This window comes from Mobula hypostoma, chromosome 24, assembly GCF_963921235.1.
Source record: "Mobula hypostoma chromosome 24, sMobHyp1.1, whole genome shotgun sequence".
Taxonomy (NCBI): Eukaryota; Metazoa; Chordata; class Chondrichthyes; order Myliobatiformes; family Myliobatidae; genus Mobula; species Mobula hypostoma.
The window spans coordinates 9,749,363-9,776,549 of record NC_086120.1 but is presented as its reverse complement, the minus strand read 5'-3'; the positions used below and the strand labels follow the sequence as shown (position 1 = coordinate 9,776,549).

Sequence of the window (27,187 nt, the reverse complement as noted above, 5' to 3'; positions counted from 1 at the left end):
GGCACTCCTGTTTTTAACCAAATACAAGTCCAATGTTGTATTTCACTGTTACAAATGTCATTCCCACAGAAGTTATCTTTTCTCCTGTTCAAGTTCTTAGCTGCATATAAGCAGGTTTCAGTTCAGTAACTTTGAAATGTCATTCAAACTCTTTTTATGTAATGACAGAAACAGCCGAGATGCTGTCCAACTGCACTTTAATTAACTTGGCGTTCATTTCTGGAGCAAGTCATATTGCTTGTCTCCTTAGTTTTCACACTGCAAGACTCAGCTACCCAGTCCCATTGTCACACTTCATAAACAGCTTGCAGATTAGTGCTCTTTTTGAAACTGCAACCTGACTTTTTGAATCTTTCCTGGCAGTCCATTTATTTTTGTCTGCCCAAAATTCTCTTCGTAGATGTCTTACTTTGTTGCATTTTTGACAAGTTTTGCCTTTAAACCTGCATCGATCTGGTGTAGGTGAGCCCCTGCCACAATGATAACACAACTTGTTCCGCCAGGCAGGTTTCTGTTTAGGTGTTGCAATTTTGCTCACGCTCACTTTTATCCCTGACTGCAACTCAATTGTGTCTCCGGCTGCTGTTTCCATTGATTCAGCAATTTTAACTGCTCTTGTAAATGCACATTGTGCTTCAGTTAGGAACTGGTTTTTAAATGCTTTCTTGTAAGATTCCACAAACTAAACGATCTCTCAGTGCATCATCAAGTCCATTGCTGAACTAACAATGTTTGGACAATTTCTTCAATTCAGCACGCAAGCTGAAATGGACTCCGCTTCCTTTTGATTCTACTTTTGAAACCTAAAGCATTCTGCAATCAACAATGGCTTCAGTTCTAAATTTTCCCACATTACATTCATGATATCAGCAAAGCTCATTTCAGCTCATTTGGTTAGAGCAATTAAAGTTCTACACAAACTGTATGCTTTTCCACCAGTTGCACTAGTTTCTTATTGACTATTCCATTTGCTTTAAAATACTGCTCAATTTGTTCAGTATATACAAGCCATTTATCTGTTGTGTAATCAGACATGTAGCCAGCACTTCTGTTTTATATTTTTTATTGACCAGTACTCATTTTATGAACCCACAAATTTCATCCATTTCTGCCTTTAAGATTCTATTGTCTGTCCCCTTACAAAGAAAAAAAGTGCTGCACATTTTATTTTTGAATTTGAACATTTCTCTTTCCCCCCCCCTTCCCAGAGAAACGTGTCATGCTTTTTTTTATAGCTCGATTGTCTTGCTGCACTGCAACAGGTAGGTTGTCATCTCAATTTTGTTTTAAAACTTCCTCATCGCACTGTTATGTTTTGTAACTCCAAAGCATCAAACCAATTGAAATTTAGTTTTACTTTTGTGAGGTGCACATATATGACATGATGGCATATGCCACTCACATACTTCATACATATAATCTGTGATGAATTATGTAAACAAAAAATGCTTAATCAAACAATATATTTACATTACTCAAATATCACTGAAATATTAAATACTACACCATATAGGACATTTATTTAAAGATAAGAGTGTGAAACATGTCCTTCTGAAACAGGTCTAACAACCCATCTAGATAACCCTAGCCTAATCACAGGACAACTCACAATGACCAGTTAATCTACTAAGTGGTACGTCTTTGGACTGAAGGAGATAACCGGAAAACCCGGAGGAAACCCATATGCACATGGGAAGAAGATACAAACTTTCTCATAGAGAATGTCAGAATTGAACTCTGCACTCTGAAGTCCTGAGCTATAAGTGTCATGCTAAACCTTACATTGCCATAAAAAGCCTTACCAAAAATCAATATAAACGAGATTGAACAAATTACCTTTATTGATTCTCCTTCCTAGCTCCTCAAAATGTTTTATCAAGTTAATCAAACATGGCCTTTCACAAACAAATTTACACAAATTATTAACCTGCCTTTCTAAATAAAGATTTATACAGCCCCTCAGAACTGTTATTTATTTAGTGATACAATGTGGAGTAGGCCCTTCTGGCCCTTCAAGCTACACTGCCCCAGCAACCCCACAAACTCAATTAACCCTAACCTAATGATGGGATAATTTACAATGACCAGTTAACCTCCTTGGTATGTCTTCAGACTGTAGGAGAAAATCAGAGCACCCAGGGAAAACCCACACATCCCAAAGGGGAAGACGTACAGAACAGCACCAGAATTGAACTCCAAAATACCCAACACACCAATTTACAATGGCATTGCACTAATCACTACACTGCTGTGGCACCCACTAGCAATCGTTTCATCAATTATTTGATTTATCCTTTCCTCTCCTAAAGAATACAGTGCAATGCTAATAGCCCTTCATTCCTCAGCTACCACTCCTATGTCCAAGGATTGAAAAATGATGTCCAAAACCTCTACAATTTCTTCCCCTGTTGCTCTTAATAGCCTAGGATATATTTCATCAGGACCTTGTGAGCGACCCATTTTCATAGCTAAATTTTTTTAAATGGCTTTACTTCTTTATTGACAAAGGCGGCGGCCATTCAATCCACCCTGTCCACATTGATTCCCAAATGAGCAATCACATCAGTCTTATTCCCCCTCCTTACTTCTTTGTAGCCCTGCAACACATTCTCTCACTTCCCAATCAATTCCAGTTTTTTTTTGTTTTACTTTTCTATTGTATTTACCCTATTCAATAATTCACACTCTTCCTTCTTAACTGGAACATAAGCACTATTGACACAATGTAATGATTAAGAACCTTATACAGCAGTCCCTGGGTATCCAAGGGTTCCGCTCTCGAGAAGTGTTCTGGGAGTCAAAAAATGAACAAGTTACCTCCAAACCCATTGCCTCAAATAGTTGAGTCTCCTCTCCTTGATGTACTACTTCATTTTCTCTTGGTATTCTTATTTTCTATTACTATCCATACTATCGTGCTCTGCAGACCACTTCCAATAACTCTTTTCCTTCATTCAGTATCAACTTTGTTCACCCTAACACTACCCATATTTAAATTAATGGAACATATACTATACCTAGCTGTTAATGAACAACATGAAAATTTTAAAATATTATTTGTTAGACTAACAAGGCATCAATGGTAGAATTTGCATAACGTCCGATTTCCACAAGTCAGGTCTTCCATAACCTGGGGATAGCTTGCACGTACTCTCTGGCAACACAATTAAGTTATCCTTGTGATCTTTGACAGTTCCTTTTCTTCCTTTAATTGCCACGATCCTCCTTACAATCCACATGAGCATATGCTCAGACATTTGTACAGCACATTTCATTACACCTTTAGAATGTTGTAAGGGCCAATCGGGTAATATTGAAAAACAGTCAGACATATGAAATTGACAGTTAATCTGTATTCAGCAAGTACTCAGAAAGCAATATTTCCAGAAATTCTGTAGGTGATGCTGTAAGAAAATTAAATATTAGTCAAAACACTAATAATATCTCCTCGCTTTTCACTGAAAAGTCTCCATGGGAACTTTAGTATCTTCCTAAAGAGAACTGTGAAGCATTCTATGATACTTCATTGGCAGGTCACCCAGATAACAAATTCCTCACACAGAAAGATGAACATGCTCAATTCACAGATATTCATTTTTAATCAAAAAGTAAACTTCTGCAGTAGGAAGTCATTTCCCATGCCAGATTATAAACAATGATCACAAAAGATGAACAGCTAATACAGATATTAATTTCTGTGACAATATACAATCAAACGTATAGTGCCAATAAGGTTCCATGCATTGGTAATGTCAGTTGTCAAATGACTGGCTTGTCTTACAACATCAGGAACCCTTAGCTTTCTCCAATAATATATTTGATTAGAATACACTGATGAGTTATACAATATGACTAGGATCAATTTTCAGCTTGGGGTTGGTTGAAGATAGCAAGGTTGACAACAAGAAACATTTCACATACAGCTTTCGTGGGCTATGGAATGAAATTAAGTTCCTGACTATAATCCAATGACTGGTGCTTTAAAAGAATGTGCAAGATCAGATTCTTTGATCTTTCCCCTAGTGCTCTTCTATGACTTTCACCAACTACCCCACTGACTGTTGAAAAGCTTGCAAATGCTTGCTGCTGAAACCTGGAAATGTATTTCTTTTCCATTAAGATAATATAAGCCATTATCACATGCAAAGTTACATTAAAAGGAAACTCATACCTTTGGGTGGATTTGGAAGGGGAAAAAGAAAAAAACTAAATATTTTCTGTACTTAAAAATTGATATTTATTAATTTTTGTTTGTTGGATAAATCTTACTTAAAAGTGAGCTGGAATGCAACATTTCTCTACTTGAGGAACTGGATCGTTGAGACCAACATTATTGGCAGCAAGAACTCAATCAGCCATGTTGGAAAAGGATAGTCAAACAAATTCTCCTAATTTAAAATTAAAATTAAGATCTCTTAACTACCATTGCATATGAAAATACCTCTACACTTCCATTAGGTATATCACCAATGCTCAGTAAAATAAAGAGTGTATGCATAGGGAAAACAAAGCCTCTGCCTCAAGAAACACTGCACTGCCCAAGTCAAGTTTAGTTGGGATGAACCAATATGAAATTATTTATATTCAACATTCTGAACCCAACAAGTTCATCCAGGTTTCAAAGTCCACATCAAACAACAGGGGAAAAAAAACACTGAAGCCACTCCATAAACAAATGCAGTGGATTTCAGTTAGTTGGTCCATTGGTTAATCGGGGAAACTGCTTATTTGCGACAATTCTTAAAGAACGAAAACGAATCGAGAAAATAGCTGAGATTCCCTTTATTTATTTGAGACATCATGCCGTTTAACTGGGACAGGAGACTGTTGCCGAACAGTTTCTAACTAGCATCAGTTGCATGAATTTGTGTGGTCCTTAGACACTACACTGTACTTGGAGTGAACAATTTTTAAATTGTCTAATTTGCATGCGTTTGTGTTCAAAAAACAGTTTTTGTCACTGATAGTTGGCAAGAAATAAATAATAAGACAATTTAGTATTGTTTTGCTCACTGCGGTTTCAAGCATTCATGCTTGAAAATGCCAGAAACAGCCAAGAGCAAAAATGAAACAATTTTACTACTTCAACAAGTTAGCAACTATGAAGAATTTGAGAGTATTGACAACAATCCTGAATGTTACAATGAAAGTGAAGATTTGGAGGATGCAACTGTCAAAAGCATTGTATGAAGGCAGTCCATTACCTACACTAGGTATCTGCACTGATTTTGTTCATTTATAGTCAATCAAAAGAACACAGCAGTGTATTTGTTGTCCATCATATCTGACAATAACAAGAAACCTGTGCAGGAGTGCTTTTCAAGTGGAAAAGTTGGGACAGTTCCATTCTCTCAACCTCAGAAGTCCGGGTCTAGTGGTAGCAGTAATCATCACAAATTGGGATCTTCCTTGTCTGCAGTGGATAACCATGACTCTTTCTGTGCCTTATCAAGCCCTTTGCTCTCCATAAAGCGTTGCAGAGCTGCCTTCTTGGCCACTGGAGCTCACTTTTGATCTCATCTACCCAATCCGCCAGAGCTGACTTCATATAGGACAGGCAAGTCCCTGTTTCATTGGGGTACAAGGCCCGCCAGCTACCCTCACCTGGTTTAGCCCACTTATCAAAGCAAAGTACTAAGGTATGGCCGCTGTCACATGCAAGCAGCTACCTGGAACCACAGATGAGAGCTGAGTGTCTTGAGGGGACCAAAGGTGAGGGTCCTGCCCCAGAATGGACACAAGCCCCTTCAATCAAGGGTCCTACCCCTCTTTGAGGACACCCCATACACGATAGTGCACATAGAATGAATTCCTCCATCAAAAACTATTTGGAACTAATACAGTTTTATAGTACTGTCATAGTATTAGTGTTCTAATTTGTTTTGTATTTTATTTAAATACATAATTTCTTATTCAGTCAAACAGTAATTTGTCTTTCTTGTACCCTTTTAACTACTTCCATGAAGCTTTGGCTAATTAGAATGGCCACTTTATTGGGCCAACATAAACTGGTCCCAATGTGCCCCTATTAACCAGAATCCACTGTATATCCCTGTGAGCTTGATAAATTTCAGCAACGATTTGATTGTCACTTATAGAAATAAAGTTAACTCATGGTTTTCAGACTACATGCACAGAATTAACCAAAAACAAAACCACTACCAACAAAACATAGATTTTATTATCCATGACTTTTAGCCTAATTGTGGTTTAGATTTCAACATGACTGAACATCATGCCACGTTAATACTTGATGACAGGTTTTCCGTAAGGTAGGAGCACAAAGTAGCCACTTCACACTTCAACAGCTACAAGCAAAGGAAACAACTGCAATAATCTATAGTCAAGTCAAAACCACGGTGCAAAATAGCAAATTCACCAGCACTGGGTAAAAATCTATAAATAAAAGGACCGTTGGTTTGAACAGGTGCCATACTGAAGATTTTCAGGAAAGACAAAATGAATACATGGACTAGTAACTGCACAAGCTTATTGAGAACCTCCCATAACAGTGCAGGGAAGAAAATCATTCTGCTCTTCTGAAACAAAGCTAACATTTCAGGTTAATGACCTTTTAATTTTATCCTTGATAAAGGATGAAGAATTTACTGGTACCCTGACCATGTCCTGTCCCTCTGCAAGTACATTTTATTCGTTCCTGATCAGACCTACTTCACTTCCAAGTCCCCCATTTATTGCTAACATGCCTACCAAAGATTTTTGGATTCAGTATTTGGTGGCAGCTTTTCCTAACAGTCTGCCTTTGCCCCTCTTATTTACTTATTTTCCCTCTGCATCTTCTAGGAATAGCTTTATTTACATTTATTTTAACAATGAGGATATCCATAATTTGCGTTCTTTTCTGCTTTATTTCACTCTCTGCAGTCATCCAGGCACCTCTAGCTTTATTCGCTCCAGCTTTCACTCAGGTGGGAATGTACTAGGACAGTCTCCACCTCAAAGACTGCCCATTGTTCAATTCCATTTTTGCCTGATAATCTTGGAGTCTAACTTACCCAACCCAAAAATACAAGTTATTTTTGCAAAATTGCCTTTTTCTTGCTCTGGCTTCCAAACACACTCTTTTCTTATGTCAAATTGTCCAAAAAAAAAATCACTTCTAGGTTAGTGCAATTTTGCACAGGATCACTTACACATGAGTGTAAGTGATCTGAGCCGACATAGTAGTAGTAGTACTTACACATGAACATGCCTCCCATGTCCTACCTTATTCAAGGGTTCACTTACTTTGTCTACAGTCTTAACAACTATTCCAGCCACAAGGTCACCATAATTTATAACTTTCAATTTTGTTCAATACTTTAGTTATAGGGATTGTTTTAGTTCACTACTTTCTGGATTTAAGGAAGCCATGTGCATGCATGATCACTCATACTTAGTACAATGCAAAGCATTACACTGATCAGTTGCACACTGGAACTGATATGCACATCAATGATTTTTGTTAGAAATCAACGATGTCTAATAATCTTAATTCTATAAATTGAAAGTAAATTAACAACGCAGATACGAGGAAATCTGCAGATACTGGAAATACAAGCAACACACACAAAAAGTGCTGGTGAACGCAGCAGGTTAGGCAGCATCTATATTAAGAGGTACAGCTGACGTTTCGGGCCGGGATGAAGCGTCAACTGTACCTCTTCCTATAGATGCTGCCTGGCCTGCTGCGTTCATCAGCATTTTTTGTGTGTGTTGCTAGTAAATTAACAGAACCATTTTCATTGTGCATGGAATGAGTCACAAATGTCTCACCAGAAAAAACACACACGCAACATATATTACCTCGTCATAAAATGCACAATGGTGAACGGGGAAAGGTATTTTATTAGATAAACACTTGCGACACAGTCTGTGTATTGCAAAAGCCAAAGGTCTAAAGTACTTCTCACCCCGCTCTACCGTTGTCCTTCTCCTTAAAAACTATTCATTTGATGAATTAATTATTGTATTAAACATCCTCCAGTAATTTCTGTGGGACGGAAATACACGTGCATACAGAACCAAACAGGACACAATCCATGACAAACATTTTCTGTCAGATTTTACAGATTCTTTAAGGATTTACAACGCTTTAGTACATGTCTATAAAATCCTTCCATTAAAAAAGACAGCACAAATTTGCCACTTATAATCATGTACTTCCATGTCTTAAATATTCAACAATAACATCTTACATTGTTATTAACAATCTAAATTTATCAAACTATTCTTAGAAATCCTGCCAATAGTGGCATACCAGTCTTGCAAACATCATACTTGTGTGCCTAAAATGTAGGGAAATACTTCAATCAACTGCAATTTTCTTCTCCCTAAATTACAGTATATTTTGTTACTTAACTATCTCAAACAATATAACCTATTCAATTTATATGTGGCCCTGCTGTACATGAGAATCAAGGGCACAGTAACATCATGTTTAAGTTATTAGATATGATTCAAAGATCTTGACTTTTAATTCAAATTTCATCATTGTATCTAATGAATTAGAATTCTTCTAAATAAATAAATCTGGTCTTACAACTAATCTCAGTTACAGCAAATTAAAGCATTAAACTACCAGGCTATCATTAAACCCCTGTGTGATTCACTGACGTCCTTCAGAGAAGAAACTCTGCTATCTTCATTCCTGACTCATCTGCCAATGTGGTTGACTCTTAACTGCCTCCTCAGTAAGTGACAATTACAGGTGAACAATAACAAGGCAGACACGTTCATAACCCAAGAACGAATAAAACAAAAATGAAGGTGTAATTCCCTCTATTTCTCATGTTACACATAGTCTCTTTGTTGAAGTGTGCAACTTAAGACAATATCTGCTGCTTTATACAGGAAACACCTGATCAATTAATGTTGATTTATATTATTGGAATTACTTTTTGCTGATTATTTATTTGAACCAAAAGATTATATGCATACACAGGTTTAAAATAAAATTTTAAAACTCACAATAGAACATATTGGACAATAATATTAACTGCAAGCACTAAATGGTCCCTAAAGATTATATTACCCTAATTGCAGGTTTTACCTGAAGGCATCAGCTGCTCCAAAATGCCCAGGATTGGTTTGGGTTTATCATCTAGAACCATGACTGAGACAAATGTAAAATTTTAGATTGAAGTGCAGTCTTTAATCAGCCAATATAAAACTAGCATCAAAGATATTTCCTGAAATTGGATACATTTTTCTCCCCACATTTCAAAAGCTTTCTTTAGGCAAAATATTCAATTTATTAAATTGTGTTAGAGAAACAGAATTCTGATTATATACTGTTGCTAGCTTTTCTTTCATATCTTTAACCTTTAGAAATTGTATTAAACCGAGAGAGAAATGGAGTGTAGTGCAGGGTGTAAGAGAATCAACAGAAGCCATTCTCAGAATGACTGAGTGCATTTTTCAAACACTCCAATTAACCCTTGTTAAACTGGGTGGCGGAGTGGAGATATGTTTCTATCAAAGGAGATGTAAGGTGCTCCTTCCCGCCACTAACCTGCAGGTCACCCTTGAGCAAGGTGTAGCACTTCCTTAGCGGCCCCTCACTCAGGGTGGTCATGTGAAACCATGGGAGCAGGTGGTGGATGGTCGTATGAGCAGTTGGTGCATAATCACAATTTCTGGTCATGCGACCATTGATTCCAGGCAGACAATCTCAGAAGAGTATTGATAATGGCTGGGGTGGGGGGGGGGGGTCACCCATCTTATAAGACACTGCCCAGAAGATGGCAAGGGAAAAACACTTCTGTAGAAAAATTTGCTAAGAACAATCAATGTTACGGAAAGACCATGATCATCCACATCATACGACATGGCACATAACGAATGAGTGAAACTAACAGTTTAAAAAGTGAGTGTATTTTTAAACTATCAGAGAATTTAGCAAAGAAATTCCTTCTGTATTTAATTTATACCTATCCCAGCAACCACATCAACCACACAAATCAAATGAACTAAACCTTGAAAATTGTTTTGTTGTTAGATTGCCAATTTAACTGCTAGAATGCATACATATCTCTTTGTAAAGGAGAAAGACAGTCTTGTATCCAGGAGCCAATTATAAAATATTGAGTTCAATCTCCAGGGACAACTCAGAAGTATTTACAGATCAGAGATTTTAATATTTTCCAGAAATATATGCTTGTAAAATCAAGGAAACCCTAGAGATTTACTGAGGCCTCCAATTCAGTTAAAATAACGACAGTTGCAAAACTGTTTTCTTTGTCCATAAATAAGGAAAGTCACTTAGAAAATATTTTCTTTCAATCATTTTCTATAAATAAGACTTTGGATCTCTGTGTAGGTTTAAAACAAAATGTTAAAAGGGAACTACTTCAGAATGTGAATGCCATGCCAAATTATTTAAAATAAAAATATCTCTATGCATGAGATGTAAACACTAATATCTATATTACTACTTGGAAATATTTCATCTATCCTTCATCTGGGGATTTAGCAAAAATATGGGTGTTTGTGCAAGTAATACAATCCTACCAGCCCAAAGAATAATTCTCCATGACTTTATTCCCTAAATGCAACTTCCATAAAATTGAGTTGTGCCTGGCATTGATGAGCAATGCACAATTCCACCAGTCTACCCACTTTAATATTTCAAGTGAACATAGGTAAGCATGGGAAAAAAAGTTGCATCGGTATTTAGATAATTTCCATCAGATTAGTATTTCAATGAACACAAATCAAATGTAGAAAAGCTAATTGTTTAAACATTTTACAGGGCTAAATATTCACATCTAATTCCCATTGTGAGAATAAATAGTTTGTCAAATTTTAATTAGTGCAAAATAAAATCTCACAGGTTTTAAGTTTCTATTCACTATCTAACAATTGAAAGAGCACATTCTCTTTAAATGAGAGAAAAGTCACTATATTTCTGTCTAACCCACACATTTCAGTTAAATAGCCTCTTGGTATTCAAAAACATTTACATGATTCACATGCATAAAATAATCCAATATTACACTTATTAAGACATTAATGACACTAGCTTCCCATGTACCACTTATATTTAATCACCAAAGTGACATTTTCTCAGACATTTCCTCAGGATTGAGTATGACTAACTTCCACTCCAGTCATCAGAAGTGCAAGGTAGCCATGCATCTTTTATTTTAAAAAAAACATGGTCTAGCCATCACACACCAATTAAAGCATAATCCTGACTGAGCTGCAAAATGAATTTACCTCACATGCAAGACCGGCATAAAAACAATCTTAGCCGGAGTCTATTCTGTGGACTCTCTCCTCCTCTACTCTAATTCTGTCTCTCCTTCAGTCACCCATACTTGGTAATGTCAACAGTTTGAATGGCGAAATAAATCCACTTACATATTTCCTACAAAATCATCCACCAGGGAGACCTAACAGAAGATAGCATCATAGGGTGCTAACAACAATGGAAGGAAGCCATTCAGCTCAGAGTCCATACTAGCCCATTAGTCCCATTTCGCTGATCTCTCCTCTGGTGTTGCAAATTCTTTCCTTTCAGATATTTATCCAACTCCCTTCTGAATGCTATAATTATAGTTACTTCTACAAATGTATGCTCCAAATGCTATGGTTTCTAATTATTTCGGCCATCAGTTCATCAGGGCAGCTGCGTATTTGAGACAACTCAAAGAACAAAAACAGCCGGGATTCCCTTCATTTATTTGGGACACTATGGTGCTTAATTGGGACAGGAAATGATCAGGCACATGCCCTTGTGTGGCCACTAGACACTACACTGTGTTTAGAGTGAACAGTTGCATGTGTTTGCATTATGTTATCCATTTGGGCCAAGGGATGCATATTCAAAAAGCAGTGATTTTTGTTTTTCCTATTTTGACTTTATACATTTTTGGGACCCTTGCCATGAAAAGATTCAATACTAACCAGAAAAAATTACCTGATAGGATCAAATGAAAAGCTATCTACCTAACACCATTCATTGTCAGCTGGCAGAGATAGCTATGATTTCACACTAGATACATCAGCAACATAAACTGCAAGAAGAATGGGTATTGTGTGAGGGACAAAAGGAACCATTCCAAAGACAAAAGCGTGAAGTTAAGGATTCAGATGTTGAAGTGGCCCTCAATCAATGGTTTTCCTTGTAACTAGACAAGGTGTGCATGTCAGTAGACCAATGTTAAAATAAAATCCACAAATCAGAGGAGCCAAGAAGCTGGGTCACGAAGATTTTAAAGCAACAGATGGTTGGTTATCTCAATGGAAATGTAGACACCACATTAAATTCAAGAAAGCACATGGCAAGAAAGGTAGTGCTGATGCTGTAAGTGCAGAAACATGGAAATCTATAAAACTCCTGACTTTCTTCAAAAACTTTGTGCAGATGATATCTACAATGCCGATGAAACAGGGCTTTTTTTTTTAAATTGTGTCACACTGAACTGCTCCCTTGGCTACAAACACACAACATTATCAGGTTCAAAGAAAGCAATGAATTGCATCACTATGATGTGTTGTTCAAATACGTCAGGAAATGATAAAAAGAAATTGTTGGTTATTGAGAAAAGCACTAAGAGGCCAAGAATAGATAGTTTACCAATTGAGTACTATGCCAGCATACAGTCAATGAATTCCTCCATCAGTAACCATTACAACCAGGTCTCCCCCGCCATCCAAAGGTACAGCGTTCCTATGAAACGGTTCATAATCTGGAAGGTCGTAAAGCGAAGAAGCAATTACCACTTATTTATATGGGAAAAATTTGTGAGCGTTCGCAGACCCAAAAATAACCTACCAAATCATGCCAAATAACACATAAAACCTAAAATAACAGTAACATATAGTATAAGCATGATATGATAAGTACACAGCCTATATAAAGTAGAAATACTTCTCTACAATCATTGCCTGTACTGTTCTTCATAGCGAAAATCTCACGCAAGCGCTCTTGGCAAAAACACGGCCCAAGCACTCTCGGCAGAAACACTCTCTCCAGTAACCTTTAAGCTATGAAGCTGCCAAATCATACCAAATAACACATAAAAATGCACAGCCTATATGAAGTAGAAATAATGTATGTACAGTGTATCACTTACAGGAATCTGGAAGACAGCGCAGAGCACACTGATGATGGTGTGTTAGGCTGAGTCGTCGGAGGTTGGAGTGGTGCAGTGGTCCCCAGCCTACTGGCCGCCAACCGATATGCGTCGCCTCTGATCTGGGCTGACATTTACGTGCTGGGCGGCACCTAATTAATTAGCTTGTTTATTTCGGCTTTTTTCTTAAAGATGTGCTGGGTGCCTCCCGGCTACCGCTGCATTCTCTGCGAATCGGTATCTGTCCGTGTCCCAGGGGTTGGGGTGGTGGGACACTGGGGTGTCATCTCATCGTTGTCTGTTTCCATGAAGGCAGCAGCTCATCTTCTCCTATGACTGCCTGTCTCGATGTCGAAGGTCGAGGTTCGTCGTCTGCTGAAGGCTTGCTTGACTGCTAGCCTCGCGCATTTTTCTATCATACAGTTCATTGTAAGCACTCAAACCATCCTGCAAATATGCCCTAAACCAACGTACCCTTTCAAAATTAAAGTCGTACTTTTCTGTAATCATTGCAGTGAAAATTTCACGCAGTTGCTTCACGTTCAGTTCCTGGACAACTTCACTTTCGGTCCGTTCGTTACTATATTCGGTTTCGATTGTTATCCTTTCCTCTTCCAATTGCATCAGCTCTTCATCTATCAGTTCCTGGTCATGGGATGCCAAAACCTCTTCAACATCATCTTTGTCAACTTCCACAAGCCAAACTCACATTGTCCTTGCTTCGTTCACAACGATCGAAACGCTTAATTATGTTAGTCCTGACGAAGGGTCTCGGCCTGAAATGTCGACTGTACCTCTTCCTAGAGATGCTGCCTGGCCTGCTGCGTTCACCAGCAACTTTGATGTGTGTTGCTTGAATTTCCAGCATCTGCAGAATTCCTGTTGTTTGCTTAATTATGTCTAGTTTTACTCAAAGTGTAACACCCTTACGAGCTCTTTCAGGCTTTTCCGATACCTTAGAACTCATCTTGCTAACGGTTGCTCACAGGCACGTGTTTAAGCAATGCCGGCTAGAATGCAGTTCCCAATACGGGGGAGAGCGGCTGCTCGGGGCACACGCTGCTTTTTCTCGTAACAGTGAAAACACCTTCTGTTAGCGAAAACAGGGAACTAATGTAGGTCTTTCGTAATAGTGAGGTTTCATAAAGCGAACATTCGAAAAGCGGGGGACACCTGTACTGTAGTAATATTGGTAATTTGCTCTGTATTTCATTTAAATACATAATTTTTACTCAGTTGATAGATCTGACTGTTGAATTTTAATTGTTTTTCTGCAGCACAATAGTCACTTATTTGCTTGTATTTTAAAGCAGCCTTTATATACATAACAGAATAATCAGGTTTACTATCATCAGCATGTATCATGAAATTTGTTAACTTAGCAGCAGCTTGATGCAATACATAATGCAGAAGGAAAAAATCATAATAATAAGTAAATCTATTACAGCATATGTAATATTGCATCAATTAAAAATGATGCAAAAAACAGAAGTAATGTTTATTTAAAAAGTGAGGTAGTGTTCACAGGTTCAATGTCCATTTAGGAATCGGATGGCAGAGGGGAAGAAGCTGTTCCTGAATCGCCTGCGGGCTTCTGTACCTCCTACCTGATGGTAACAGTGAGAAAGGGGCATGCCCTGGGTGCTAGACATCCTTAATAATGGATGCTGCCTTTCTGAGACAGCTTTCCTTGAAGATGTCCTGGATAATTTATAGACTATTACCCAAGCTGGAGCCAACTAAATTTACAACCCTCCGCAACTTCTTTCGGTCCTATGCAACAGCAACACCACCACCCCCCCCCCCCCAAACCACAGTGATGCAGCCTGTCAGAATGCTCTCCACTGTACATCTATAGAAGTTTTTGGTTGACATACCAAATCTCTTCAAACTCCTAATGAAGTATAGCCTCTGTCTTGCCTTCTTTATAACTGCATCAATATGTTGGGACCAGGTTAGATCCTTAGAGATCTTGACACTGAAGAAACTTGAAACTGCTCACTCTCCCCACTTCTGATCCCTCTGCGAGGATTAGTATGTGTTCCTTTATCTTACCCTTCCCTAAGTCCACAATCAGTTCTTTCTTTTTACTGACGTTGAGTACAAGGTTGTTGCTGTGACACCACTCCATTAGTTGGCATATTTCACTCCTGTATGCCCTCTCATCTCCATTTGAGATTCTATCAACAATGGATGTATCATCAGCAAAATTATAGATGGTATTTGAGCTATGCCTAGCCACACAGTCATGGGTATAGAGAGAGTAGAGCAGTGGGCTAAGCACATACCCCTGAGGTGTGCCAGTGTTGATTATCAGCAAGGAAGAGAAATTATCACCAATCCGCACAGACTGTGGTCTTCCGGTTAGGAAGTCGAGGATCCAATTGCAGAGGGAGGTACAGAGGCCCAGGTTTAATGCAGAGGCTCAAAGGACTCCATGCCAATTGTTGCTCCTGTTAAAAAGAGTTTTTAACAATGCAATTCGCATGCAACCAATTAATACATTTTAATTTGCTGAATAATCTTCATTTGCCCAAAGTACATTGTAGAGTATTAGAGCTTTGATGTCAGCTTCAAAAATGTGCAAATAAGTGACTAATGAACAGAAAAAGTTAAAAATTTACAATGCACAAGTCATGACAAATTAAAGTTATTTAGATAAGTACCCAATTCATTGATTTTAACTGCTGTCTGGTCTCCCGCGGAAAAATAAACAGCACTGCCATTCAAAATCCAAAACAAGTGGCTCAATCTTAAAATCGCCCAGGCATCAACAAAACCAAAACCAGTGTGCTGGTCTGTACATAGCAGAAGATGGAGCAACACATTTTGACCACCCTAACCTATATTTTATGAATTGAAGCCCAATATATGCAACCCAAAATCAAAAATAGCGCAAATTTTAAAAACAGATACATATCTTTTCAGAACTTGGCAGCAATTTAACACCTGCTAGGTATTTCCAATACTTGATTTTTATTGATTTATCCTGTTTAAATCACTCAATAGCCTCACTCTTCTGTATCTCCAAAACCTTCTCCAGGCCTACGAACATCTCACATTGTTTCTTCCACATTCCTAAATCTGATCTTCGGCAGCTTTGCCTTTAATGCTCAATAGAGTCAATCAATCCAACACATGATGCTTTCATCTCAATAATCACACAACTAACTTTGGCCACACAACCTAATCTTTCCAATTATAACTCAGTATCCATGGTTTCATCATTGCACTGATCAGTTTGCCCTAAAAGGAAACATAAATGCGCAGTTTTTTTCCCCTCTCTGTTATTTTAACAAATGGCAGTAAAATTGTTTACATCGCCACAAATGTAATTTGATTTAAATACTGGCTGCTCAAGTAAAGAGGCAATGTACTAATGAAATGCAACATAACCCCATCTCCTTTAATCCAATGTAATACAATTTACTGGCTACTAATCACACACACGCGCAGTTAAGAACTAACTATATGTTATATCACATTCATTCAAGATTAAAGATTACCATTACATATATTTCAACCTCTACCTTTTTAAAGAAAATAATCAAGAAAACATCCAGGATGTGGAAGAATGTATCCATAATTTCCACTGCAATATGTAATTTAAGCATTTGAAAAGACTAAGAGGGCTATTTATTCAACCTAATGTCCCACATACATGAAATTCTACTTACTAGTGAAAATATAATGCTAACTTACGAGGGGTGATTGATAAGTTCATGGCCTAAGGTAGAAGCCATCAATGTTAGAAAACCTAGTGCATTTATTTTTCAACAGAGTCCCCGCCTACATTTACACACTTAGTCCAGCGGTCGTGCAGCATACGGATCTTGGACCTCCAGAAAGTGCCCACAGCAGGGGTGATTGATAAGTTCATGGCCTAAGGTAGAAGGAGACGAATCATACAGTTCTCATTACATGCACATGCAGTTCAACTCTGAGTGATTATGCAGAAAGTTTGAAGTTAATAACTCATCTCCTTCTACCTTGGGCCACGAACTTATCAATCACCCCGAATGAGGGCACTTTCTGGAGGTCCAAGATCTGTATGCTCCACAACCGCTGGACTAAGTGTGTAAATGTAGGAAGGGGCTATGTTGAAAAATAAATGTGCTAGGTTTTCTAAAATTGACTCCTTCTACCTTAGGCCACAAACTTATCAATCGCCCCTCGTAGTTTAACCAGCAAGCTCCAGAATTTATTAGAAACACTCTCTTGAAGAGTTTGACATCAAAGCTGCAAAAGTACAGAAACAAGAGTTATGAAAAATGCCCAAGTGAGCAGCAAGATCCACCTGCTTACCAATACGTTGGAACCAAGTAGTACAGGAAGTGCCATGTGCATGCTAATCTCTGCCAATCACCACATCAGCTAGGGCCTCCCAATGGCACAGAGTGATTACATTCCCTACTTCAGTTCTCTATTATAATCTGTTAATTTTATGAATCCCTTCTAATCCTAAAAATATAAATGCAAAAAAGTGGCATTGCAAACTATGTAATCAACTGCAGTACTACAGATCTGCTCTAGCTGTACTTCTCTCTTACAAAGGGGACTTTAAACAAAGATTCATTATATTCCATCCACGTGGATGCAAATTAGATAACAACACATCATCCAATTTTTAAGCGTTTGGTCCAACAAACTTAAAACGTACTCTGGCCATTCTTTGTTTCTGTTATTAATCTTGCTGCATAGAAATTGATTCTAGGTTTTGTTTTGGAACACAATTAGTAAATTATATAAAAAATAAAATTGCATTAAAAGAAACATCAGTGGCATTTAAAACAGAATATACAAGGATTAGAAAAGAAGCCGAGCCTCAAGAACAAAATGTCAAATTTCAAAACCATATCAGTATAACAATTTCTTGAATTAAAGAGGGAGAGCATAAATGCAGTTGATTAGTCTCGTCCCAGTCAATTAAAACAGAAGACAAAACAAAACGAGGAGATCCTCCAAGAGACAAGAGTTTATAACATCTACACCAAACACAGATATCCATTCCATATCAATGATCAAACCAAAGACAAAAACGCATCAGAATGTAGTCGGAGGAAACTAAACAAAGCAGAAGGATACATCTTCCGATAGCTGATTTCTGAATTACATAAAGAAGGCACAAATATGAAATTAGAAAAACTACTTCCTCTGAAGCCCAAAAGAAATCACCTTTAGACAATCAATTTCCTCCAGACAATCAGGTCCCAACATATTGATGCAGTTATAAAGAAGGCAAGACAACTTCATTAGCAGTTTGACGAGATTTGGTATGTCAACAAATACACTCAAAAAAAAACTTCTATGGATGTACCATGGAAAGCATTCTGACAGGCTGCTGCACCACTGTTTGATATGGGGGCTACTGAACAGGACCAAAAGCTGCAGAGGGTTGTAAGTTTAGTTGGCTCCATCTTGGGTACTACCTAGGATATCTTCAAGGAGCGGTGTCCCAGAAAAACAGCGTCCATTAAGGACCTCCAGCATTCAGGGCATGTGTCTTGGCCTGAAACGTCAACTGTACCTCTTCCTAGAGATACTGCCTGATCTGCTGCGTTCACCAGCATTTTGTGTGTGTTGCTTGAATTTCCAGCATCTGATTTCCTTGTGCTTGCATGAATTAACAAATAATAAGGTACATTTATGACAAAAGTTAAAAAGTAAACAGTACAAGGCAACTGAAGTTTCATAAGTGATGAGACCAGGGTGATGGTAGGGAGTTCAGTCATCTTATAGCCTGGAGGAAGAAGCTATTTCCCATCCCAACAGTTTTTGTCCTAATGCTCTGTACCTCCTGCCTGATGGTAGGGGGTCAAAGAGATTATTGAAGGGATGGGATCCATCATCGATAACGTTAAGGGCCCTGCATATGCATGACTCCAGATAAATATTTCTGATGGGTGTTATTTTAAGGAGGAGGCCTACAGGTTTGAGATAGCACAGCAGGTTGAGTAGTGTCACAATAACAAACTTGCACTTAATGCCAGCAAGACCGAGGAATTATTTGTGGATTTCAGAAAGGGGAAGTCAGGAAAACACACAATAGTCCTTATTAAGGGGTCAGCAGATCTTGGACGTCAACATCTCAGAGGATCTACCCTGGCCCCAACAAATGATGCAATCATGAGGAAGGCATGCCAGCAGCTCTGCTTCATTAGGAGTTTGAGGAATTTGGTACATCACCAAAGTCTCTTGCAAATTTTTAGAGACATACAGTGGAGAGCATTCTCACTAACTGCATCACGGCTAGCATGGTGCTTCCAACGCACAGGATCATGACAGCTGAGAGGGTTGTAGACTCAGCCAGCTCCACCGTGGGTACAATCCTCCCTACCATTGAGAACATCTTCAAGAGCTGGTGCCTCAAGATGACAGCAGCCATTACTGAAGATCCTCACCATCAGGTTCATGTCCTCCTCATGTTACTACCATCAAGGAGGTCAGACAGGAACCTGAAGAACCCAACTCAATGATTCAGTGAAAGTTTTTTCCCCCTCTGCCGTCAGATTTCTGAATGATCCATGAAACCATAAACACCATCTCATTATGCTTTTTATGCACTATATTGTAATTTACAGATTTTGACTTTGTAAAGTATTGCTGCCATAAAACAACAAATATAATGTCACATGTTAATGATAATAAACCTGATTCTCTTCCATCACAATCAAGTATAGTTCGACCAGTGAACTTCTAAATCCTTTTTGTTGGGATTTAGTTCTATGGTTGCCTAAGCAAGTTATTAATGAACATGCAGAAGCTCAGACAGCAAATACTTGAGAGTAAATAGTTAAAAAAAATACCACCCCAAATTCCACTCAAAATAATCCAACTTGATTTTTATTCAGTCATAAAACTCCCAACCAGCAATAAATATCCATGCCCATGCAAAATTTACACTTTCCTATGTCCATCTTTTAAAATGCCACAAGGATTTTAAAAATCATGGCTAGATCATCAACCATCCCATTTGATTGTGGGGAGCCCTGGTCAGTGGCGCAATGAAGATGATGATGATCCAGTCAAGTCTCAAATTGTAATTACTTTGAACATACAATTGGTATCATATCTGACTTCAATTTACTTTAGACCAAAATGCACAACCTTACCAAATATTAATGAAAACAACATAAGATACTCAAACAACCAAAGATAAAAATACAACCCTTGCAACATTCTATACAGAGCAAGCTGTAACAAAAATGAGCATATTAATGTGGCCTGAGTGCCACTGTTAAGTATTGGTCACACCCCCAGAAAACCTCTTCTGGAATACAATTTTCTTTAACATCCACTTGAACTACTACAGTGGGAAAGATTAGGAATTATCTGAAGGTCATCATATTTGACAATTCAGAAATCCCTACTGCACTCTTACAATGGTATTACTATGAACACAAAAGTGTATTTGGAATACTATCATTAAGCAAAGATTAAACAAGAATACAGAACCATATACAAGGGTTCAGATACTACTTGAGAACAAATAATTTCTGTTCTTTGTTAGTGAGGAGTTAACCAAATCTGATTTTCCATTTGCACACTAATTGAAAATCACCAAGACATTGTTTAACTGACGGTAAATTTTACAGACTCAAATCAGTTCACTTAAAGTATTAAGTTTTCAATGCCCTGGCGACTTGATAACAAGCAATGATGAAACAACAAATTTATTAATTTACACACAAAGAATGACATATCTTTCCAAGATAGGACAGGCATTGCATCTTTGCTCCATTTTCTAATTCCTTACATATTGTGCTCTCTAAAAAAAATTAGTTGCCATATGCAAAAAATATTTCAATAGTCTTCATTACTGCAGTAAGTACTTAAATTCCAAGGCAAAGTTTTAGAATAAGTTACAGCATTAAAAATCAGTCACATTTTATAGAACGTTTCATGTGGCCCCTGGCTAAGCTTCTCAAGTTTCAACAGCAACACTGTTTTCAACTAGAAAATGCTGTTTGCTGCAGATTCAGCACATAATTTATGCAAAGTGCAAATTATTCCTTGGTAATTCAGTGTTGTACTGATCTAGGATATTTCATAAATTGAAAAATCCTATAATCTATCATGCTTTACCCATGCAGTATAATCCACCAATTAGGCAGCAAATAAACCAAGAAGCCAAGTCATGAAAGTGTAAATTAAATGATTATGGTGACCAGATTCTTTAAGAAACATGACAAAGTTTTAAAAAAAAACTTTAATAATTACTGTAAGGTGGGCTTTCATGGGTGTAATATATTAACACCACTATACCTGATCAATATGAAGGAATAATTCTCTATGATATAATCACAGTTTGCAGCTCCCACAACAAGTGAACAATTTTACATACTATTTACATCTTGTAAACATCTTGCATTCACTGGAAGATCACTGTGCCAGTAATCATACTGCTTTCATTGAAAATGGTTGCCAATTTATGTCAGCTGTAGTTGTAGAGACAATTTAATCATACAAATAGGTCTTACATCCTTCACATTCTTTTTAACTAAATATACCATGTTGTTTTTCTGTTTGTAAGTAAATAAACTCTAATTGCTTTCCAGCTTGTCTACAGATAATCTAAGTCCTTCAATAACTTCCACTGTTCCTCCACTCATGGATTGACACAGCACAACCCGGTCTGGCTGGTGGCGCAGTGAGATCAGCGCTGGACTCCGGAGCGAAGGTTCCTGAGTTCAAATCCAGGTTGGGCCACCCCCGAGCACGCTCTCCATCCATGCCAGGTTGAGTGTCAAGGTAGCCACTTGGCCTCGTTAAAGTACAAGAAATTTCATAACGTGACACCATGTGCCAGACAAGAATGGCTGAATGTCTGGTACGACACACTTAAAAAAATCTGCACAACCTACAGGCACTCCAATATTTAGCTTTCCTTTCAACTTATACCCATCAAGAGTCAGCAAATTTTAGATTTTGGTAGTCCTTTAGTACAAGATTATTAACACACACATGTAACCATTCAAACATGCAGGGAGTGGGTATGAAAGCCCAACAGAAATAGTGATCCAGCATAGTTAACCAGCCAAAGACAGTAATATATTAAAAAAACATTTAACATTGCCAAAAACAGCAGTAAACCCAAGGAATAGAAACATTCCAGAATGCAAGAAAGAGTGAAAAATTAGTAAGGAAAATTATGGACTAATCCAATGAGACATAAATTTGGGTGTGTAAAACAAAAAAAAATTAGCACAAATTAACATGAGACTCTTACAGTCTGAGGCAGCATAAATTACATTAAGAAATGAAGAAATGAGAGAAATTAAACAAATGAGAGAAATTCATGGCAAAGAAAACTTCATATTCACTATCTCCGGGAGCAAAAAAAATTAAAACTAAAAATGCTGGACATCTAAAATTAAAGCAGAAAATGTTAGAAACACTCAGCAAGTCAGGCTGCATCTGTTGAAAGAGTAACAAAGTTAATACCTCAGGTCAAAAGTTCATCAGATAACCAGAACAGAACTCAACAGTTTCCCTTCCCATAATATTTCCAATGTATTGTATTGTTATTTTAATTCAACAGTGAATAGGAGCTCAAAGAAATGAACAAAAAAATGGTTAAATGAACAGAATTCAAAGGAGATAAATCATTTGGACAGCCAACTTGTTTCCAAGGCATTGAAAGAGCAGCTATGTAGCTAGAAGATGCACTGATCTCTATTTTCTAAACTTTCATACATTCAAAAATGGTTTCTTAAGATTGAGAGGCAACAAATATAATCCCACTACGTATTTAAGGAAGTCTTTTAAGTAATCCCTTCAGATTAGGAATGACTTGCTTCCACTCAGTTTTGAAGACTGAGATGACCAATGATACCAATGTGGGGGCAGGAGGTGCCAGATAGGGTGGGCAATTTGTGGGATGGTGTACTCTTTCCACTTCCAATGCAGGAGCTCTGTGTGCTCCTCTGCATGGATTTGAGGTTCTCAACAACGTCCAAACGTTTCTTCTTCACCCCAAGCAATAATAGGTCACTAATTATCGTGAGTTCACAGAGATGCTGGATTTCTCCAAGAATGCATTACAGCAATACAGAATGGGAAGAAATTATGTCAAATAAAAATAATATTTTTAATTTATGCTTTGCATTAAATTCAATTACTCAAAAACAAATGTACCCATCTAACATTTATAATCTAAAATACCGGAAAAAATTATGCACCGTATTACACAAAAGCCCAAAATAAACTGTGTTAACAAGGTATCTAGCCCTTGACAATTTTTTAAAGATAAAGCACAAAAAAACATTTAGGGAAAGCACTCCCAAAAATGTTGTGTTTCCCAAAACAAATTATCTCACAAAAATTGTCATTAAGTTTTAAAATTAAAACTTCACCTAAAATTTCACTGTATCAAGATCGAAACTAGGAAGATCCTAAAGACTTCGCACAAATTGAAGTGTGGAATTTGAGAAGATTGCAAAATTAAAGAAAAAAATGTTCCTTATTTTTGGTACCCAGACCAATCTCACACAACTTCTTTGGTTGTAAACACATGACCTAGGGACACCTCACACAAAGGAACAAGCATTTGGAGGCCATGGGATGGATTTGCCAGCCATTGCATGCATCTTTGGCTGGGTGGGAGATGTGTATTTCCACATCCCTTCTCTCTGCACCCAATCCCCTCCCTGAACTGCAACAACTGGGAGTTAGATCAAGGGAAGTCAGGCAAGCAAGCACCAGTCCTCATTGAAGGGCCTTTGGTGAGAAGGATGTACGGCATTAAGTTCCTGAGTGCAGATTCATCCATGAAGGCATCAAACAGGAGGTACAGGAGCCTGAAGACCCACACTTCAAGACCAACACTTCTGTAGAAACTGTTAATTACTTCACAAGTATTACTATAGCACTAAACCCTTCTGAGTTTGGCTGCTTGCATATTTCATAATGCCTTCATGAATCTCGACTAAAGATTTTTTTTCATCACTCAAGCTCAGAGCTTTAAGTTTGTACTTTTGAACAAGCTCTCCTAATACCTGCTCAGATTATAGTTCTTGCAACAGTCTTAGAGCACGGAAACTGACCTGCTGATCTACCAAGACCACGTCAGAACAGCTCTCTATGTCTTCAAGCAGTAAAGGTGTTGTATAAATGCAAGTTACTCTTCTTGACATTGGATGATATTGCACTGAGTTGAGCTTCAATATTCACAGATCAGGATATTCAGATGTGGCCAAAGATAAATAAATCAGAAAAATTATTTTTTTAAAAACCATTTCTCCAACTATCACACTCCTACCAGTGTCATTTCAGCCAGCATCAGCAAACAGCCGAGACAAGAATCCAATCTGATAGTACTTAAATCCAAATGTCTGAGCCTAACTAGGTAACACTTTAACCTACATCAAAGAAATTAAGTCACCATATTTAATCAAAGCCAAAGAGCTAGCAAAAATTGCCTTGGTAAGTTAAATATATAAAAAAACTTTGCATCTTTTAGACAAGCAGCAAGGAATAAAGAACACTAATCTTATATTGACAAAAGCAAAGAGCAACCTACTATAAACAACCATAGTTCATGTGGAATCCAATATCAATGGAAATTAATTATCCAGACAGTAACTTAATCATCTAATAACTACAATGACAAGTGCCAACATTTCCCTAGAGTACAGTGCTGGAGCTGAGGAGAGCAGTAGATATCAGCCAGAAAAAAAATCTAGTGCAACCAAACTGCCTCCACCACTGATCTTAAAAATCATCACATCAGATAGGGACAATAACTACTATTCCTAAATACAGTTGGTGACTTGCAATTAAAACGCACACCATTGTGACCTAGAATAACCTTCCTATCTTCTATCTGTTACTGCTGCACCCCATTGCCCACTTTAATGAACTAGAAACAAATCAGTGCCAGATAGAAATTTATTCTCCATTTCATGGTATATGATATCTGTTGCTTTGTCACCAGTCATAACAGCAAAAAAAAATTCTTATCAGGCTAAAACAGATTAATATTCTACAGGAATAAAAATTCAGTTCGGTCAATGCATTTTAATGTACTAATGTGCTTCTAGAAATATATTCTTAATTTATTACCTCTACTATTCTCAACTGTACTGGTAATGCACCAAAGCATTAGAGGGCTTTAAAGTGATTGGATCCTAAACTTGTGAAGATTACGCCTGTATTACCAACCAATTCAAGTGAATACAGAATGATCATTTCATATAGCCATTAGCATACTGTACTGAAACCCTGATGTCAATGATTCTAGGATAACCAATTATGAAAGTAATAAGAAAACAAACTTCAGAAGCATTTTACTTACATTCCCATTTAACATTCAACCCATTTTAAACTCACAGTATACTTGAAATGTTTTGTTTACTCTGATGGATCAATTTGCAACATACACTATTAAACATTAACTGACAATCCATTAATTAGCTAACCTATATTTCATTTGAACCCCTTAAGAGTGAGACTCCACTTCAAGTAACCTATCCATTTTTATCCCAGTTCAGGAATAGAATGCAACTCCTTCAGAAATAAAACAAAGTTGACAAAAATGGCATGCAACTTGATATGCAATTATAACACTGAATCAATTGAAAGGGGGAAGGTCTTTTTGCTCTCTCATTACAAACTGGCAAGCAAATGCTTATGTCATTCATGTTATCAATTTCACAATTCTACCTCAATTCTAATCCTCATTTGCTTCAAATGTTAACCTCATTCTGCATCTTCGCAAGTTCATGTCATTATGCCACCAAACATTCCTACACTCCTCTTTTTAAAAATGTTACCCCGGATCACTGGGATAAAATTATAATTATAAATAATTCAATCAAATCAGATACACAACTAAAGAAAATCAAAATTGTACAACGGCTTCAAAATTTGGCTGCAATGGTGATGAGAAGGAAGACAAAACTATTTTTAAACAGCACTTACATCAATGAGTAAAAGAAAAAGTTTAGGATTACTGGACTTGAGAAATCATTGCCAAAATGAAGAGTAGCATTTTCTCCTTCCAATGGACTTGGTCTATCTTAGCAATATTTTCTTTGTTATTCTTCGCTTCCTGGCTGACACCGAGTTGATAACAATAAAATGGGAGATGACAATTATGAGAAGCCGAAATGCAAATAATTATAGCAATAATGTGACTGAGCAAGTTGAAAGCTGTGGAGGAGTTGTCCCCCCTCCCACTGACAGTTGGTGGCACACGCAGCTGCCCGGCTCCGACTGACCCACACTCTTCACAAGCTCCCTCTCTAGGCCTAATCTCTACCTGCCTCTCGCCTCAAAACAAACTGCAGTCCTGGCCGCGCACCTCACACATGAGAAAGGGTAGTTACAGCCAGCCATTACTCACCGACTGACCACTAACTCCTGCAACCAGCCGTTCGAGCAAGGGAAGAGGAATAAGCACCCAAGCTTAAAAGACATTAAGCGAAAACTCCGAGGCAACCCTGCCTGCTGTCATCAAGCGTCCGCCTCTCTCTATTGGCCGTTCAAGATTTATTGACAGCATCAATCGGTAGATGTTTCCAGGCGATTGGGTGAAAACACCGTCCATCTAAGAGCGCCCGCCCACTCTGGAAGAGCTTCCGGTGCCGTTCGGTTACAAAGTGTAGATACGTGAGAAATGAAGCAGTACCGAGGCTGTCAAACTAGTCCGCTCTGCAAAAGTAGTACCGTACATATATTTGGCGCTTTGTTCACACCACTATGCTTTTTGCAGTGCAATTAATCTATATTTAAATATATCTGTTTTTTTTCTCATTGGAAATGTTTTGCAATATTCGCATTTAATAAAGAATGCGGGAATCCATACTTTTGCCTTATTCCAGGAGCAAAGTTCCTCCCCCAGCTGGCTGCAATTGGAAGAATCATTGCGATGGTACATTTGTCATTCCACCCACCATTCTAACCCACATTGCTTCAATCTTTGACAGGTTTTCGGGCCAGAGGAAGAAAGCTCGAAGGAGAATTACACATGATGCTTCATAATTAACTATTATAAAATTACACGTCAGCATTGCCATTAATTGTAACAAAGTCAATTCAAAGCTTAACCTACATGGTGTGGGAAGAAATAGCAACTACAATGAATTACTCATGAAACGTCAACA

At 37.8% G+C, this 27,187-nt stretch overlaps 1 protein-coding gene across 2 annotated transcripts in view; it reads right to left on the bottom strand.

The window, feature by feature from the left end:
* Nucleotides 1–26,542, bottom strand: part of kdm4b (lysine (K)-specific demethylase 4B) — a 576,222-nt gene extending 549,680 nt beyond the window's left edge. Inside the window, exon 1 of one of the 2 annotated variants that reach the window (XM_063032523.1) lies at nt 26,428–26,542. The gene's annotated coding sequence lies outside the window, so the exon portion shown is untranslated. The remainder of the gene's footprint in view (nt 1–26,427) is intronic. The other variant, XM_063032524.1, reaches the window with a different exon arrangement.
* Between the last annotated feature and the right edge of the window lie 645 nt (nt 26,543–27,187).